We start from the raw sequence: 16,527 nt of genomic DNA, 5'->3' as shown, positions 1-16,527 counted from the left end.
TTACTTTCCCAATTATGTATGCATTGCAGCCAGACATATTCACTTTGATTCAATAAATTACATGCCCATGTATGTCTTACATAACCTATAAGAAATAGTGTTCAACACGGGTACTGGTTTTGAGGTAGCCTAGTTTTCATTGTCTGAAACATCCTTATAAGATGCAATGATCTAATCTGTTCTTTAGAGTCAATGAATGTGGCCCTGATTATCATTCAGTTTTATGTATCTTGTATGTGTGTGTATATATGTGTACGTCTATAGCAGTGTTTTCCAACTTTGGCACTGTTGATATTTGAGGCATTTGAGACAGTATAATTCCTTGTTTTCAGGGTCATAGTGTCCTATGTATTGCAGGATGTTTGGGAGCAACCATGGCCTCTACCCACTAGATGCCATCAGCACCCCTCCACCTCACCCAGTTGTGACAACGAAAAATGTCTCCGGACATTGCAGATGTCTCCAGGAGGGCAAAATAGTCTGTATTTGGGAAGCACTGATCTGTGGTAACCTTTTAAAAGTGAGACTGCAAAAGAAGTGATAATGACTAAACACAAATGATGCAAAAAGAAGTACATTTCATTAGACAGTGTATGTTTATAAATATGTTTCTATAAATGAAAATATAATGTGCTATTAGGAACATTTATTTAGTGCTGCTTTTGGCCTTCAATACCTTCTTACTAACAATGTAGTAAAACTACTGGGAGTGGGAGGTATTTATTTAAGGTCTGGACCTCAACCTTCGATTCTTTCATGATAATTTTTAAAATTTGATAAAAATATTATATAAATTATATAATATTCTTTACTACATGGTCAAATCTCTGTATTAGATCTTTTAATAACAATGAATAATCTTTTCGATCTCACTTTAAGCATAGTTTCACAAATTTCTAGTGAGGCTTCACCCTCTGTTCTTAGTTATCTGGTATGAACTTGGAAATAGCAGGAAAAAACAAAAAACACAAAACAGAAAACCTTCAATCCTTTGCTAGGCTCATGCAGAGAGATGTCTGGCAGGTCTTTTGGTTTGAGTGGAAGGAAAGCACACTCTGAGTTGAGAATCCTTGGTCAAGTTCTCTATCACTATGCAAAAATCATTAACTCCTTGATACCTCCTGTATTGCAATAGCAAATGTCTCTCTTGAGTATAGCCACACAAAGTTATACTGTTTAAAGCAGACATGGCTACATATTGTATGGCACAGTATTATAGGATAGTAAAAAGTGAATTTTCTTTATGACTTTAGAGCTTTACTCATCTACTTTTTTTTAGTTACAACGATGTACTGACTTAGACGTAGTTTAATCAACCTTCTCTAATTCTACATGACATTGGGCTGGGCACATTGTAATTAGAACTTTGTTTTCTTACGTATAAAATAAAAATCGGATACCAGTTTCTGAGGTTGTTAGGATTTGAAAAGCTAGCATATGAAAAGGCCCTGGTCTAGTGGCATTCAGGGAAGGTCGAGTCCTTTTTCCTAATAAAGGACAGATAGAGAAAGTAGTTATTATATGCTATGCTGTAGAATGCTCTTCTTAGGCTCTGGTAGTATAAGGAAGCAATCCTCCTGTCTGGCTGAAATAGGCCTGGGCTCAGATTTCATAGCAGTTGTAGGTAACAGCAGAGTAGCAATGGTTGCCAATGAACCTCATCCCTGGCTCAACTCTATTGGAAACAGTTGCAACTTTCTGCTTCAGTGGCAGCCCCAACAAACATTAAGATAGGACAATCAGGGCTTAGGAAATGTGAGAGACTGGCAGGGATTCAGGCTGTACTGGAGTGTCAGATCAACTAAGAAAGAGATGGTGCTTAGAAGCCAAAATAGCCACACCATCTTCTGCCTCTTTTGTCTCAAATGGCTCACGTTTGAAACAGTCTGAGAATGTGTGGCATAAAATACATATTCAAAACATCATATGTCAAATCTGTGGCTTGTGAAAATTTCTGTACAAAAAGAAAATTCTTTATTAACAATATGGAATCAAAATTAGCTCTATGAAAACCTTTCTTAGTAGAGCCCTTAATAAACACATCAATTTTTTAATCATCTCAAAGATGGCCTTTACAATGTAGACTATTATATATGATCATATTTCTGAAGTAAAATTACAAGGGTTACAAAGGAGCAATGCTGCTTTTCAGAGTCCAACCAATGAGAATGATAAATGGAGTGAATAGTTAATTGAAAGTAGTCACATTGCAATTCTCATGGTTTATCATCTACAAACTGAGAGTTTTAACACAAATCAAAAAATATTTATGAAAATAATGTTACTTTGCCCAGAGAGCCTCTGATACCCCTTTATTTAATTATAATTATTTAAAATTATCTTAGCAGATGAAGAATTGATGTCGGTCCAGATTCACACATTCGTGAATGGCATCATGGTCTTCTCAAAATGAGGCTGCACAAGCCATCAGAGATACGCTTCCAAGACTAGAACAGGGAGTAACTTCTTTCCAGATGTCATCATGGGAACAATATGATCAAAATCCATCATTGATATAGTTTGAATATTTGTTCCCACCCAGATTTCATGTTGAATTGTAATACCCATTGTTGGAGGTGGGGCCTGGTGGGAGGCGTTGAATCATGAGAACAAATGCCTCATGAATGGCTCGGGCCATCCCCTTGATGATAAGTGAGCTCTCACTCTGAGTTCACATGATATCTGGTCATTTAAAAGTGTGTGGCACCTTCCTTCCCATACTCTCTCTCACTTGTTCCTGCTCTTGCCATGTGACGTGTCTGCACCCCCTTTACCTTCTGCCATGATTGTAAGCTTCCTGAGGCCTCCCCCAAAGCCAGGCAGGTGTTGGCACCATGCTTCCTATAAAGCCTGCAGAACCATGAGCCAATTAAACCTCTTTTATTTATAAATTACCAAGTCAGGTATTTCTTTATAGCAATGCAATAATGGCCTAACACAATGGTTCATTATGAATTATTATTTCAAAAATAAATCTTATAACATTTGTCTGAAAAGTTCAATTATTTTTATTATAGTTTAGTGTTAAAATAGTTTACAGGAAAATATTTAAATATTTTAAAAAAATATAACACTTTATTTTTTCATTTTTGATATGATGTTGACCTAAAAATTGGAGCTCTCTATCTGAGAGCTTTGCTAATGTCATTCTTATTGTTTATTGTAATGGCAACCTGCATAGCACCAGAGCAGGAGGTAACTGGGCCACTAAATAACATCTGAAGTTTCAATAACAGCCCTTTGTCATGAAAGATGATGACTGAAAGCATTTTGTCAATGTTCTGTAGGATAGAATCCAGAATTCTGGGCTATCATCACTATATCACTCCTGGAGTCCAAAAAACATTAAAAAGGATTTAACAAAATAATTAAATTGAGCTCATGACTTGAGGAGATTTTGTATTTGGCAAAGGCACTTGAGAGCAAAATCTTCCTTAGCAACCGGTTAATTATGATCTCTTGGCTATGTTCACCAATACCCCCATCATCCATTCAGACACTGTTTTTGTCTGCATTTCACAGATACATATAGCTATCAATTCATCTAAAGTCCTGGGTGATCTACTTAAGAAAGGAATTTACCTGTAATAGATTAAACAGTATACTTGATGACATTTTGAAATGTAAAATACACTAGAAATCGGTGCTGTTATTTTTCTCAGATAAATCGCTGCACTGATTATCATGAAGTACATTGATGTCACTATCACTATGACAACATTGTGACAAGAACTAGTCACTCCAAGCTACCTAGTAAAAGGAAATGTCATCTATATTTCTGAATAAAATATAACACACAGGACCTCTGCTTTTGTACATAAATTAGTACCTTACTGGCTAGGGAATGTTGAATCACAGTTGGATGAAGAAACAATTCATATTAATGTTTCTCTAAAGGTAAGATTTGAATATTTGAAAAATGTATACTGTAACTTTTTGATCAATTAAAAGGGAAGCATGGTTTTATCATAATATAAGGACCTATTTGATGGAATAAATGCCCTTCTCTTTATTTGATTATATTTTGCACTTAAAGTACAATTCAGTTATAGGAACAAATAGTCTAAATAGGTGAGTTTTGAGATATATTTGAAGATTATTACGTGACGTAACATTTGAATCAGTCTTTATACTTTTAGGATGTTGCATAATTTTTAATTTTCAGCTTTTAAAGATAGAAGTGAGTCATCTACTTCTACTATTCCTTTTTTAATTAAGCAAAGATTTAAAATCTTTGTTGTTGTTGAAAAATAACTTGTTTCTCATGTATTTTTTGCCCCCTTTCCCCAGGGGTGTCCTGCAGAAAATACATGCAGCGTGTTATAACCGTAGGAATAAAGTATTAGTCATCACAAACACCACTCATTTACAAATGCACAGCTGCCAGTATTTTTGGGTTATTTATGCTCAATTTTGTACTTGTTTTAGTTTGTACAGTATAGTGTCAGTATTCTGACATTTGGTGTTTAAAGAACTGTATTACCACATGATATGACATGGAACAGTTGACAAATGGCAATTTTCCCAGTAATGTTTGCCTTTTTATTTGATCTGAGCCAAATCCAAAACTCTTAAGAGGAATTCCTTCCTGATAAGACTTGGTTAATTTAAATAATATATTTTAAATAATATGATTTAAATTTATTTTAAATAATTTTAAATTTATATGTTTTAAATTTATTTTACATATTTATATATTTAAATATTTTGAATTTATTATTATAAAAAATATATTTTAGATTTATTTTTATATGTAATTTATATGTACACAACCTGTCTTAAATTTAAAATTCTATTTATTTTGGCCAATTAAGACAATGTGACTGTTATACATCATATATAATATGGGCTGTAATCTCAGAGATGGTCACTTTAATGCCTTATAATTTCTTAATTGCATAAACATGATTAAAAGGCTATTTTTTTTCTAATGCATTATTTGGTGCTAGAGACACTGAAAGAAAAACAGAAATATCTTTGGTGAAGGGTGTGTTATTCTGAGTGTATTAACTAATGCAAAAACTCAAAGTATGTTTTTAGTATTACTCAACTACCTATTTAGAACAATTGAGAAATAGAAAAATTGAGCATGGAAAATAAGTAGCTCCAGGTCTCTCTGATAAATAGTATGATTAACTTAATTTTCAATCCATATGTTATTGTATCAATTTCTGTTTTAGAGTCCAGACACATATATTTTGATTATATTAATTTAACTAAACAATATTTTCTAACTTATACTGACTGTGGCTATAATATGCACAATATAGACAAAGAAGAAAATACATTTAATTTCAATTAAAATGTTTTAAATATTCTTAATAGTATTTAAATAAAAATTAAATAGAGGTAAGCATAGACATAAGCAGAGAATAAATATATTCAAAAGTCTGTTGGATGCATAGAAACTTCAAGACGGGAGGATTTCAGACTTGTATTTTTAGTGAAAAAAATTCAAAATTGATTGCCTTGTAAGAGATTTATTTTCTAGAGGCATACTTCCCCTACAAATTATAGTTTCTATTTTAAAATAAGCCTTTAGCAGAGCATATTGTATATCATTAAAAAAATCTGTTCCAAACCATCCATCTAACCTATTTTTATCATATAATGCAAGCATTAGTTGGATTTCCTAGACCCTATATAACATTAACTCACTTTCTTCAAGTTCCCACCTATACATATATGTACACACATATGCAAACATACATTCACATGCTTTGTGTTTAGAGTGGAAAGATAAGTATGTGCATATTCTTCTTTGTAATCCAATGATATATTTCACTATAATTACATTTTAATCTCTCTGTTAAAAATTTTAAAGAGATAAACTTAGAATCCAATTTCCTAATAATAATTTTTTATTTGAAGATTTAAGCAACAGTAGATTTTGTCTTCTTTTTTTTTTTTTTTTTTTAACAATCTTTGAGAGGACATCAGCAATTATGTTCTTATAAGAGGCATTCAAATCTTAAGAAATTGAGTTCAGATCTAATGGAATACTAGTCATGTCTTTAATTCATCACTTCAGTGTGATGATTACTCTTTCATCTAATGTTTTAAATTTATTTAAGTTCAGTGATTTTAGAACAAGTCAGAAGGAGAAGGTAGCAAGTTATTTTTTTCTTTTCCTTTCCTATGGATTGGAAAACAAATGCTTTAGTTAACCAATCTGGAAATGAATAAAAAATTGTTGCTTATAAATTTAGGATAAAAGGAGAAGCACAATCTCTGTTAGTCACAAAATGATATAGTCCAGTTTGCCAGCAAAAGTTACATCAAATAGCTTTTAGAGTACATAAGGAATTCTAAAATTTAGAAATATATTAAATAAAAAATGGAGAATTTTACTAGTATTTATGTTATAGAATGATGATATATTAAGCTTTAGTTTATTTTCAATACATGGTGAAAATGGCACTTGTGAATAAAATAGGCATTCCAGACTAATTTTTTTCACACCTAGAACCTAATGTAAAGTGGCCTGCCGTTATTGTCTGTAGCAACATCATCTTGAGTTGCTTTAAAAATGCCTTCAATGGGCCGGGCGCAGCAGTTCACACCTGTAATCTCTGCCCTTTGGGAGGCCTAGACTGGCAGATCACCTGAGGTCAGGAGTTCAAGACCAGCCTGGCCAACATGGTGAAACTCCGTCTCTACCAAAAGTACAAAAAATTAGCTGGGCGTGGTGGTGCACGCCTGTAATCATAGCTACTCAAGATGCTGAGTCAGGAGAATTGCTTGAACCCAGAAGGCCGAGGTTGCAGTGAGCTGAGATTGTGCCACTGCACTTCAGCCTGGGCAACAAAAGTGAAACTCCATCTCAAAAAAAAAAAAAAAAAGTGCTTTCAATATCCTTTTGTAGGCAAGCCTAGGCATTGCTGTGACTTTTTAAAGAAAATAAAAATAAATAAAAGGTTTTCATCTATCCAGGAATTTTTCCACAGTGTTGCATTTGATAAGTTTAATTTTAATGTACTTATTATTTCTTTTTTTATCCTTTTTCCTAAATAAGCCTAGTTGTTTTCACAAATGTTGCTTTAAATTCAATTGACTGTCTTGCAGTTAGAATATGAAAAATTGGCTAGGAATTTTTACTCAGCTACAAATCTTGAACCAAATAATTCTTGTAAAAGTACTGTATTTAATGTTCACACAGTCAGCTATCTTGTGGCTAGAGTTTTCTGCCAAGAGTACACCACAAGCTTTTTGTTAATATTATTCAGAAGTGGGAAAGGAGGTAGGAAACTTGATTTCCTGCAATACGAATGAGATTTTTCCCTCTAATATCTCAGAGCTCAGTCAACATAGGGACACTTTGAAATATATTTATTTATGACTATTGTTCCTTTCATGAGCCCAAGAATTCTCCAGCTTCTGAAATACACGTCTTATTTACTTGCTATCACCATCTGTCAGAAAATATTTTGAGTTGAACAGAAGCAGCAGAAGAATAATCCCACCTGCAGATGCTGTTCAACTGAGAGATTAATCCCAGCAATTGAAATCATCACGAAGAGAGCTCTGACTTAGTTTTCTTTTCATTGTGACACAAAAGTTTACCTTATTTGACTCCTTGGGAAAAGGAAAGTAAATGCTAATTGTATTTCATTCAGATTTGCATTTGAAACTTTAGAGCTTTACGAAAATATTATTCAAGAATTCTGTGACACCTTCCCTGCCATATCCTGGCCTTGTTTCCCTAGTATCTGTGCCATCCTAGTGTACACTGTCCATCTGCACTCCAGCCTGCCATTCAGAAATGGTGTCCATGGCTGGGGAGGAGTTTGGGGTTAACATTTGAAAAAGAGATTCAAAGAATACTATGCAGTGTATTCCTGGCTTCAAGATTTGCATCCCTGTTAAAGCAAGATAAAAGTATTGCCTTTGAGAGTCAGGGGGAGAATTACAGCAAGGCAGTCATTCACCTTTGGGGAAAAGGTATGAAAACAAGTGGGCAATTTTACCTGCTTTCATTTTGTGATTGATGACATGGGAGCATTTTGAGGATATGCTATGTGTTTTATTCTCCTTTCATTCATTTATTTATTTATTCCTTCATTCCTTCATTTCATTTTTCCTATGAGTAACTCACTTTTTCATGTATTCAATCAACTAACATTTATTGAACATTATAGCTTTATAAATCTTTTTTTTTTTTTTTTTTTTTTTTTTTTACTTTATTTGCCAAACTTCTTTCTGCCTCAAGTTTCTACAGTTTCACATTACCCTGTTTTATTTCTTCATAGCACTTGTCACTTCTGGAAGCCATACTATTTTTTTTGGTATATTGTCTGATTCCCTCTTAGGAAGTGTTAAGTTTTGTGAGAAAAGAAACTCTATGTTGTTCATTGCTGAATTCCCCAGATGTAGGAGGATGCCTGGCATGTGATGCTGATAGTTCATCATCATCATCATCATCATCATCATCATCATTGGTAGCAGCCAATCTTTACAAAACTTTTAATTTTTTTTTCAGTAAATGAAAGAATGAATGATTGAAGTTACATAATATAATTTGTTGGCATTAATTAAGCCCAACCCATGTTACTGCACCTAATGATCTATTGATCCCATACATTTTCACTTTCAAATACAGTCACATGCCACATAATGATGTTTCATTCCAGGATGGACTACATGTGCAAAGAATTACATGATAATTACACTATAATAATTTATAGTAAAAATGAAAATTTTCTATAGTCTAGTGATGTCTTAGACTTCATAATGTCATAATGTGTTGGTATAACACATTGCCTTTTCTATGTTTAGATATGTTTAAATACATAAGTACTTACCATTGTGTTATAATTGCCTACAGTATTCAGTTTAGTAACGTGTTATACAAGTTTGCAACCTAGAAGCAATAGGCTATAACATTTAGCTTAGTTGTATAGTAGACCAGTGGTCCCCAACCTTTTTGGCATGAGAAACCTGTTTCATGAAAGACAATTTTTCCATGGGGATTGGGGAATGCATGATTTTGGGGTCATTAGCCATTAGACTGTCAAAAGGAGCACACAACCTAGATCCCTCGCATGCTTAGTTTACAATAGGGTTCATGCTCCTGTGAGAATCTAATGCTGCTGCTGATCTGACAAAAGGCAGAACTCAGGCAGTAATGCTCATTGGCCCACCACTCACCTTCGGCTGTGCAACCTGGTTCCTAACAGGCCACAGACAGATACTGCTCCCTGGCCTGGGGTTGGGGACCCCTGTAGTAGTCTGTGTCATCTAGGTTTGTATGAGTACAGTTACAATGTTTACACAAAGAGGAAATCACCTAACAACATGCTTCTCAAAAAGTATCCCCATTGTTCATTGAAACCTGACTGTAACTCAGTTTCCTAAGCTGGAGGGTATATGCAATCACCCTTCTTTAGTATCACCCAGACATATTTGTGTTAGACAGGGATTAGCATCAGTGTTTTGCAAGATCTGAAAGTATGAAGTTGATATTCATCTAAATTTATTTATGATACAAGAAGTCTTAAGAAAAACTGATAGACGGTAATATCACGATTCTGCCTTCCTTTGGTTGTTCTCTGGTATCACCATCATCTGTTGCTGCAATTGTTATGATTGTTTTTGTTAAGTCTTTTACAAATAGCATAATGCTGGTCAAGACAATGAATCATCAAAATAAATGACAGACTGGAAAACCAGTAAAAATAATTCTGCAAAAATGAATGGACTCTCTTATATTTAGGTTTAAAGATGTAGCTGAAAATACATAGTAAGAAAATGCCCAAAATAATAGTATTAACTTTTAAACAAACACATCACATTATTTGCATGATGCAAATGTATGGTCAATATGCTAAAAACATTAAATTACCTGTGATTTAATAAATGTGTATGTTCAAATAAAGAATGTCATATGCTACATTTCAAGAGAAATGTCACATTTTACTTCCATTTTGACAGGGTCAGTTTAATTATTCCATGCTTTTCCAGAGCAAAAGGCCTGAATTTTTTCACTGGGAATTTTTGGGTAAAGAATGAGAACTCTCTCTGTGGCCTTGTAGGGAGAATCCAAACAATGGCTAATAGAAATGGCTGGATGACACTCAGCTTCCTTCAAAGTTGAGATTTGGTTATTAGGTAAATTACTCAAGGCAAAAAAGGAATCCCAGGAACGTGAATGGGAAAAGATAGTTAGGATTTTTATATTTCCAATCATAAAAGAACTTATTAAATATTTTTTTCACAAAGAGTCCTCTTGAAATCCTATGATTTTGATTCCATCTATATTTAAAGGAGCCACAAGTAGGTAATTTACTACCATAGATGTTTTTTACTGTGAAAACAATATTACATTTAGCTTGATTCAAGTTGTCATATACACAAACACAATAGATCAAAGATTATTCAAATAAAATATTCTAAAGCCTCAAGTTAGAAACTAATTTTAAAAAATTGTTCACGTTCTAATTGTTACTTATCAACTAAAAGCAAGCTTAGTGTTCCTTCATTAATGTGAAAGTACGTCAATGGCAGTTTGTTTTTATACTTTCCATATCTTAATGTTTTGTTGAAAAAAAAAGAGATGAGAACAAAGATCAAACTTGTCTTGAGATAAAAAGACGTAAAGAGGATCATGTTAATATTTATTACCTATTTGCAACCAGTAGCATTAAGCAGAAAGTGGACAAAGGTATTTCAGTTTTGAATTTCTCTGTTATATCGAGTGTGGCTGAATGAGCTGTCAGTCCTTTTTCCTCACTATACGTTTGTCAGAAATAGAAATACTCATTGATCCTCAGCAATTATTAGAGTAAGTTATTGCCTTGCACTAACTTTAGATTTTGTTTCTCTCTCTCTCTCTCTCGATCTCTCTAATACATTTTGCTCTAATTATTTTATCTGTATAAAATTTTCCACTGCAATTCATTAGTCTTACATAAGTTACTTACTTTTAGCATTTTAAACAATTCACCAGTAAGAATATTTCCAGTTTCTTAAGCTCTGTAATTACATTTTTGCAGAAAAATAAGTATAAAATTGGGCCAAATCAAAAAATAAAGGTTCGTTTTTAATTATGAAAGATATATATATATATATATACATATATATATATATATATTTTTTTTTTTTTTTAAAGAGTCAATCACATGCTTCTAAAGTCAGAAAACAGGGGGTGGGGGCGGTGGCTCACACCTGTAATCCCAGCACTGTGGGAGGCTGAGGTGGGTTAATCACTTGAGTCGGGAGCTCAAGACTAGCCTGGCCAACGTGGTGAAACCTCATCTCTACTAAAAATACAATATAGTCAGGCATGGTGGTGCATGCCTGTAATCCCAGTTTGGGAGGCTGAGGCAGGAGAATTGCTTGAACCCAAGAGGCAGAAGTTCCAGTGAGCTGAGATAGTGCCATTGCACTCCAGCCTGGGCAACAAAGACTGTATCTCAAAAAAACAAAAATCAAAAAAATATATATGAAAATAAAAATAAATCAAGTCAGAAAACACTTGTTCTTTAGGATGTGCTGTGGATGAAATAGTTTGTTTGCATTCTTATGTAGGAGTTTTGAAATCCTCCTAGATTTTCCTCAGCACATATGGATTAAGGTTTTCATTTAAAATTTTCCATCTTTCAAGTAAAAAATTCTGCAGCTAACCAGCTAAAGTTTCAGTCTAAAAATAAAAGTTAAAATCAATTCAGTAGTTTAAGTGAACCAATAACTACCACAAAGCATTTCACTAAATTGGTTAATTTCAAATAACTGGTTTATTGCAAAAGTTTGCATTATATATAAAATGAATAAAATACATCAAAAGCTATTGTACAATGAACAATTCATGCATAATATTTCCTTAAGATGAAATTTGAAAGGGCTTTATATATTAAGCATCTTGCATCATTTTATTTTTATTTAACATTCTGCAAGGTAGATTGTATATGGTATGTAATAAAATATTCTCAGTAATTATATATAGTCCCTTCTCTGATTCTCAATTATTTATCTTTATAATATCTCTATATTTGAGCTGACAAAAAAGGAACAAAATCAAAAATTAATTAGATTGCCTGAGGTTATTCCATGGAATGGAGCCAAAAATAAAAATCCAAACAAATCTCTCATCTGGTCAGTCTGTTCTAATGGAAGCAGCACAAGCTCAGGCAGTAAACAACTTTGATTGAATGTTCCCGTAAAGGCCAGGCGTGGTGGCTCAAGCCTATAATCTCAGCATGTCAGGACACTGAAATAGGAGGACTGCTTGAGGCCAGGAGTTCAAGACCAGCAGCCTGGGCAACACGGTGAGACCCTGTCTCTATTAAAAAAAAAAATACACATATATATGCACAAACGTATGTATGCATTCCCTTGAAAATTTCACGATTTATATCTAATTAGAATTTTCCCTTGAATAAGGAAAGGGATGTGAATCCATTCTGATAGTACCAACTTGACTCATTAAAAATTATTTAGTAAGCTTTTATTACATCTTTCATGTTGTACTATGTGAGATATAAAAAAGTCTCTTAAGACTTGGTTCATCAGTGTACTATATGTCTAATCAGGGGGACAAATTTAAGAGTCAAATTATATTTTACTTTTTAACCTGTAGAAAATAGGAGAAGGAAATTGTTAGCATGGACTGTTGTAATAAAATTTTTATGGAGGAAAAAACTTCAACCAATATTAAGATTTTATTTCAACTATTAAACAGAAGATTTTAGACATTTTAAGTTTAAGAACTTTTGAAATTATTTTAGAATATTTATAAAATTATTGTCAATAAACATATTCTTCAAGGAAAAAAAAAAATTCAACCAGGGTGTCAGGTTTGGGAGGATACAGTTTTTTTGACAGAAGTATAGAGTCATATGATGCACAAAAATGTAATCAAAGGATCGAAATGGAAATTGCTATTTTAGAGTATGCCTATGTGTGAGTTGAAAAATGGTTTTCATTATATAGGACCAGTGCCAAATAAAAGAGAGCACTGAAGGGCCAAACATGTGATTTTTGAAATAATGAGACTTCTTTTTTAATAGTTTTATATTCTTTTGATGTCAGGCCAATGTAAGTTTAACAAGGTATGAAGGGTGGTTTTGCTATATTATTATCACTCAGTTCTATTTCATTGCTGTGTGTTAAACCAAATTATAATTTTACTTACGAATGTACATGAGATTAGTAATCATTAATTGATAACCATGAATATACCCTGCTACTAATCCATAATAAAAATTGTTTTTGTTTTGTTTATTTGTTTTATTTAATGTTCTAAAACTTGGGACACATTTTTCTTAGAAACCATGCTATAAATGGTGTCAAGTTTCTATTAGCAATTTTCACAAGAACTTCTTAATAAATTCCATCTACTTGAGATAAGTTATTCATATAAAAATATGCTCTGAGTTCTACTTGGAGTATTAAAAACTATTCTCCTACTCATACTTGCATATTAGTTGCATACTAATTTTTATAACTCCTCTCATTCTTAACTATATACTTATGGCAATATATTTATTTTCAAAGTACGCTGTACACAACTATCTCCCAAATCTGTGTCTTTAAAATGACTTAACCCCATTCAAGTATAAACAAGTATAACCTACTGCTTCTAGGATTTTTCTACTTGCATATGTAGAGTATATTCAATACTACATATCAAAATAAAATGTATTCGCTTCCAGCTAGCCCTGTATCTTATATTCTTTTCATCCTCCCAAATGAAATTTGTGTTAACATCATAAAACCAATCATCAAGAAAGAAATGTTGTGAATCCATTCCCTCTACCGCTGCTTTTTTCACTCAGATCTAGTCAATCCATATCCCTTATTTATTTTATCTTCTTTACTCTATTCAAATTGTCATCATAGTTGGGTTATGATCCAGTACTATCTGTTGCATAAGCCATTCTTAGTTGGATTTCAGTCACTTGCAACTAATGAAACCCTGAATACCATAAAAGCCTATAATGTAAATCTTGAGTGTCATTGATTTGGTTCAAGAAATTATCCCTTTTGCATCTTATCTCATTTAATGACCAACAGCCAATTCGTCCTCCATATTTCCTCCTCAGTCTTGCCAGCAGAATCTCTTAAATATGAGAGCTTCATCTTCTCACTTCCCCCTAACTAGCCCAACTCCTTTTTACAAACTTCCAAATATGATCGAATAAATTCTAGTACCCTCTGCATAACCTACAGCATCACTGATTTACTGGCCTTTACTAACCATCTAAAATCTGTCTGTAATACTCATATGTTTTATCTTCCATTTATCTTATTTATTTATTTATTTATTTATTTATTTTTAAGACAACGTCTAGCTCTGTCACCTAGGCTGGAGTGCAATGGTGCGATCTTGGCTTACTGCAGACTCTGTCTTCTGGGCTCATGTGATTCTCCCACCTCAGCCTCCCAAGTAGCTGCGACTGCAGGTGCAATCTACCCAGCAAATTTTTATAGTTTTTGTAGAGATGAGGTTTTGCCATGTTGCCCAGGCTGATCTCAAACTCCTGAGCTCAAGCCATCTGCCTGTCTGACCTCCTAAAGTGCTGGGATTACAGGTGAGCCACTGGGCTGGGCAATCTTAAATATTTATAACTCTTCAAAATATGATGTCATTTTGTAACTCTATGCCTTAACACATATCATGTAACTCTGTTCCTTATTCCTTTTTTTTTTTTTTTTTTTTTTTTGAGACGGAGTCTTGCTCTGTCTCCGAGGCTGGAGTGCAGTGGCCGGATCTCAGCTCACTGCAAGCTCCGCCTCCCGGGTTTACGCCATTCTCCTGCCTCAGCCTCCCGAGTAGCTGGTACTACAGGCGCCCGCCACCTCGCCCGGCTAATTTTTTTGTATTTTTAGTAGAGACGGGGTTTCATTGTGTTAGCCAGGATGGTATTCATAACTCAACTGATAAGCAGACTGATTCTTCCCAATGTTCACTGGACATCACCTCCAAAGTAAAACCTCTCCCTATTCCCAAATTTCCACACTTTTTCTTATAAATAATTTTCCTACTGAAAATTTTTCAGTATATCTTTATTATAACAAATATCCTACATCTGTGTATATGTATGTATATATAATTTTATTTTTACCTTTGTGTCTTCCTCATTGTGCTACGTGCAGCTGCAGAGCAAGATCTGTGCCATGTGCCATATGTATTCATGTTTGCCAGTGATTGACTGTAGCATGGTAAATTTTATTAATATTGATCAAATTAGAACAAATCTCCCGGGAGACCAAAAAAACTCAATAAATGTGAGCTAACAAATGGGAATTTAGCACATATTTAAAACCAAGAGCACTACAACAAGCCTATCTGGCAATCAAATCTTTCTCCATCACTCCCTAGCACATCAAACAATTGTCCAGCCATTGTCTTTGAATTTTAGTAAGTGAATCGATTCTCAACAGGCAGACCACCATCCCCCCACTCCAATGTGAATTTACTTTTAAGGAAACACCTGATTAATTTTTCATAAAAGGGTTAAACACTTTTTTGAATTCTCAAATATTTGTTGATCTTACCATTTACAAACTAAATAAATTGAATTCTAACTGTTCCACCAAACTTTTATTTTGGCAAATTTGATTACTTCAATCTAATACTTAGTAGGAACTTCCACTGAAATAGATCAAAGGAACAAATGTGCACATCAACTGATTTTCCCTGGCTGCCATACTTCCCATCATTTGTTAGACAATGAAAAGTACATTTTACATATTTGCGTATTTATTTTGTCCTTCCAAAGCTCAGGGTTCCCAGAGCAACTATTTAGTTTTGTATAAGGTTCTCCTTTCAGTAACTCCCCTCTTGGAAACAGAAAAGAGCATCCACCAAGTAAAATAACAAAACATTTCTGCTCATGTATTTTTAAAGCTGGGGTTATGGGAGAAGGATTCTTTATTTTGGAATGGAAACCTAAGAGGGGAGAACCTGAAAACCGTCTGTTCAGTTTTTTTAGCTTTATAAAGACAGTTTGAGAGAATAAGATAAGCAGGGCAAGAGAAACAAATATGAGAAATGAAGACAGAGAATGAAAGTGCTCAACTGGGCAAGTGGCTTATAAATTTTTGGCTCTGGTTATTTTGAGATCTATAGTTTAATTGATGAGTCAATATAGTTTATATCTTGCCTAAGCTCATTTTTGTTGAGTTTTTGTCACTTGCAACTGGTAGAATCTTGAATTATATAATAGCTTATACATTAGTAACTGTGACATTGTATGTTTAATGAAAATATTAAACTGGAAAAGGAAAAATTGTATCTCACTTGAAATCATTGTAAGGAAGTTTATTAGCCTTGCCGATTTTACTAACATGTTTTCTAGTCATTTGCCTGTATACGTGTACACACATACACACACACACACACACACACACACACACACACACACAGAGCTATAGCTATTTACAAAGCACTTCATAAATATTAATCTGTTATGTGAAAGCACAGGTAAATATTTCATTACATTTTGAATGAGTAAAAAGAAAAAGACATAATTTGACCTCTCCGGATCATGATGAAAGGCATCTATTTATAAACATGAACACAGACTC

The 16,527-nt window shown here is 33.6% G+C and overlaps 1 protein-coding gene across 5 annotated transcripts in view; it reads left to right on the top strand.

The window, feature by feature from the left end:
* The first annotated feature begins 3,733 nt into the window (after positions 1-3,733).
* Positions 3,734-16,527, top strand: part of LOC105475613 (diacylglycerol kinase beta) — an 835,473-nt gene continuing 822,679 nt past the window's right edge. For 4 of the 5 annotated variants that reach the window (XM_071094904.1, XM_071094900.1, XM_071094901.1 and 1 more), the window contains exon 1: positions 3,734-3,897. The gene's annotated coding sequence lies outside the window, so the exon portion shown is untranslated. The remainder of the gene's footprint in view (positions 3,898-16,527) is intronic. The other variant, XM_071094898.1, reaches the window with a different exon arrangement.

This window comes from Macaca nemestrina, chromosome 4, assembly GCF_043159975.1.
Source record: "Macaca nemestrina isolate mMacNem1 chromosome 4, mMacNem.hap1, whole genome shotgun sequence".
Lineage (NCBI taxonomy): Eukaryota > Metazoa > Chordata > Mammalia > Primates > Cercopithecidae > Macaca > Macaca nemestrina.
The sequence above is the reverse complement of the archived record's forward strand: the minus strand, read 5'-3'. Positions and strand labels throughout refer to the sequence as shown.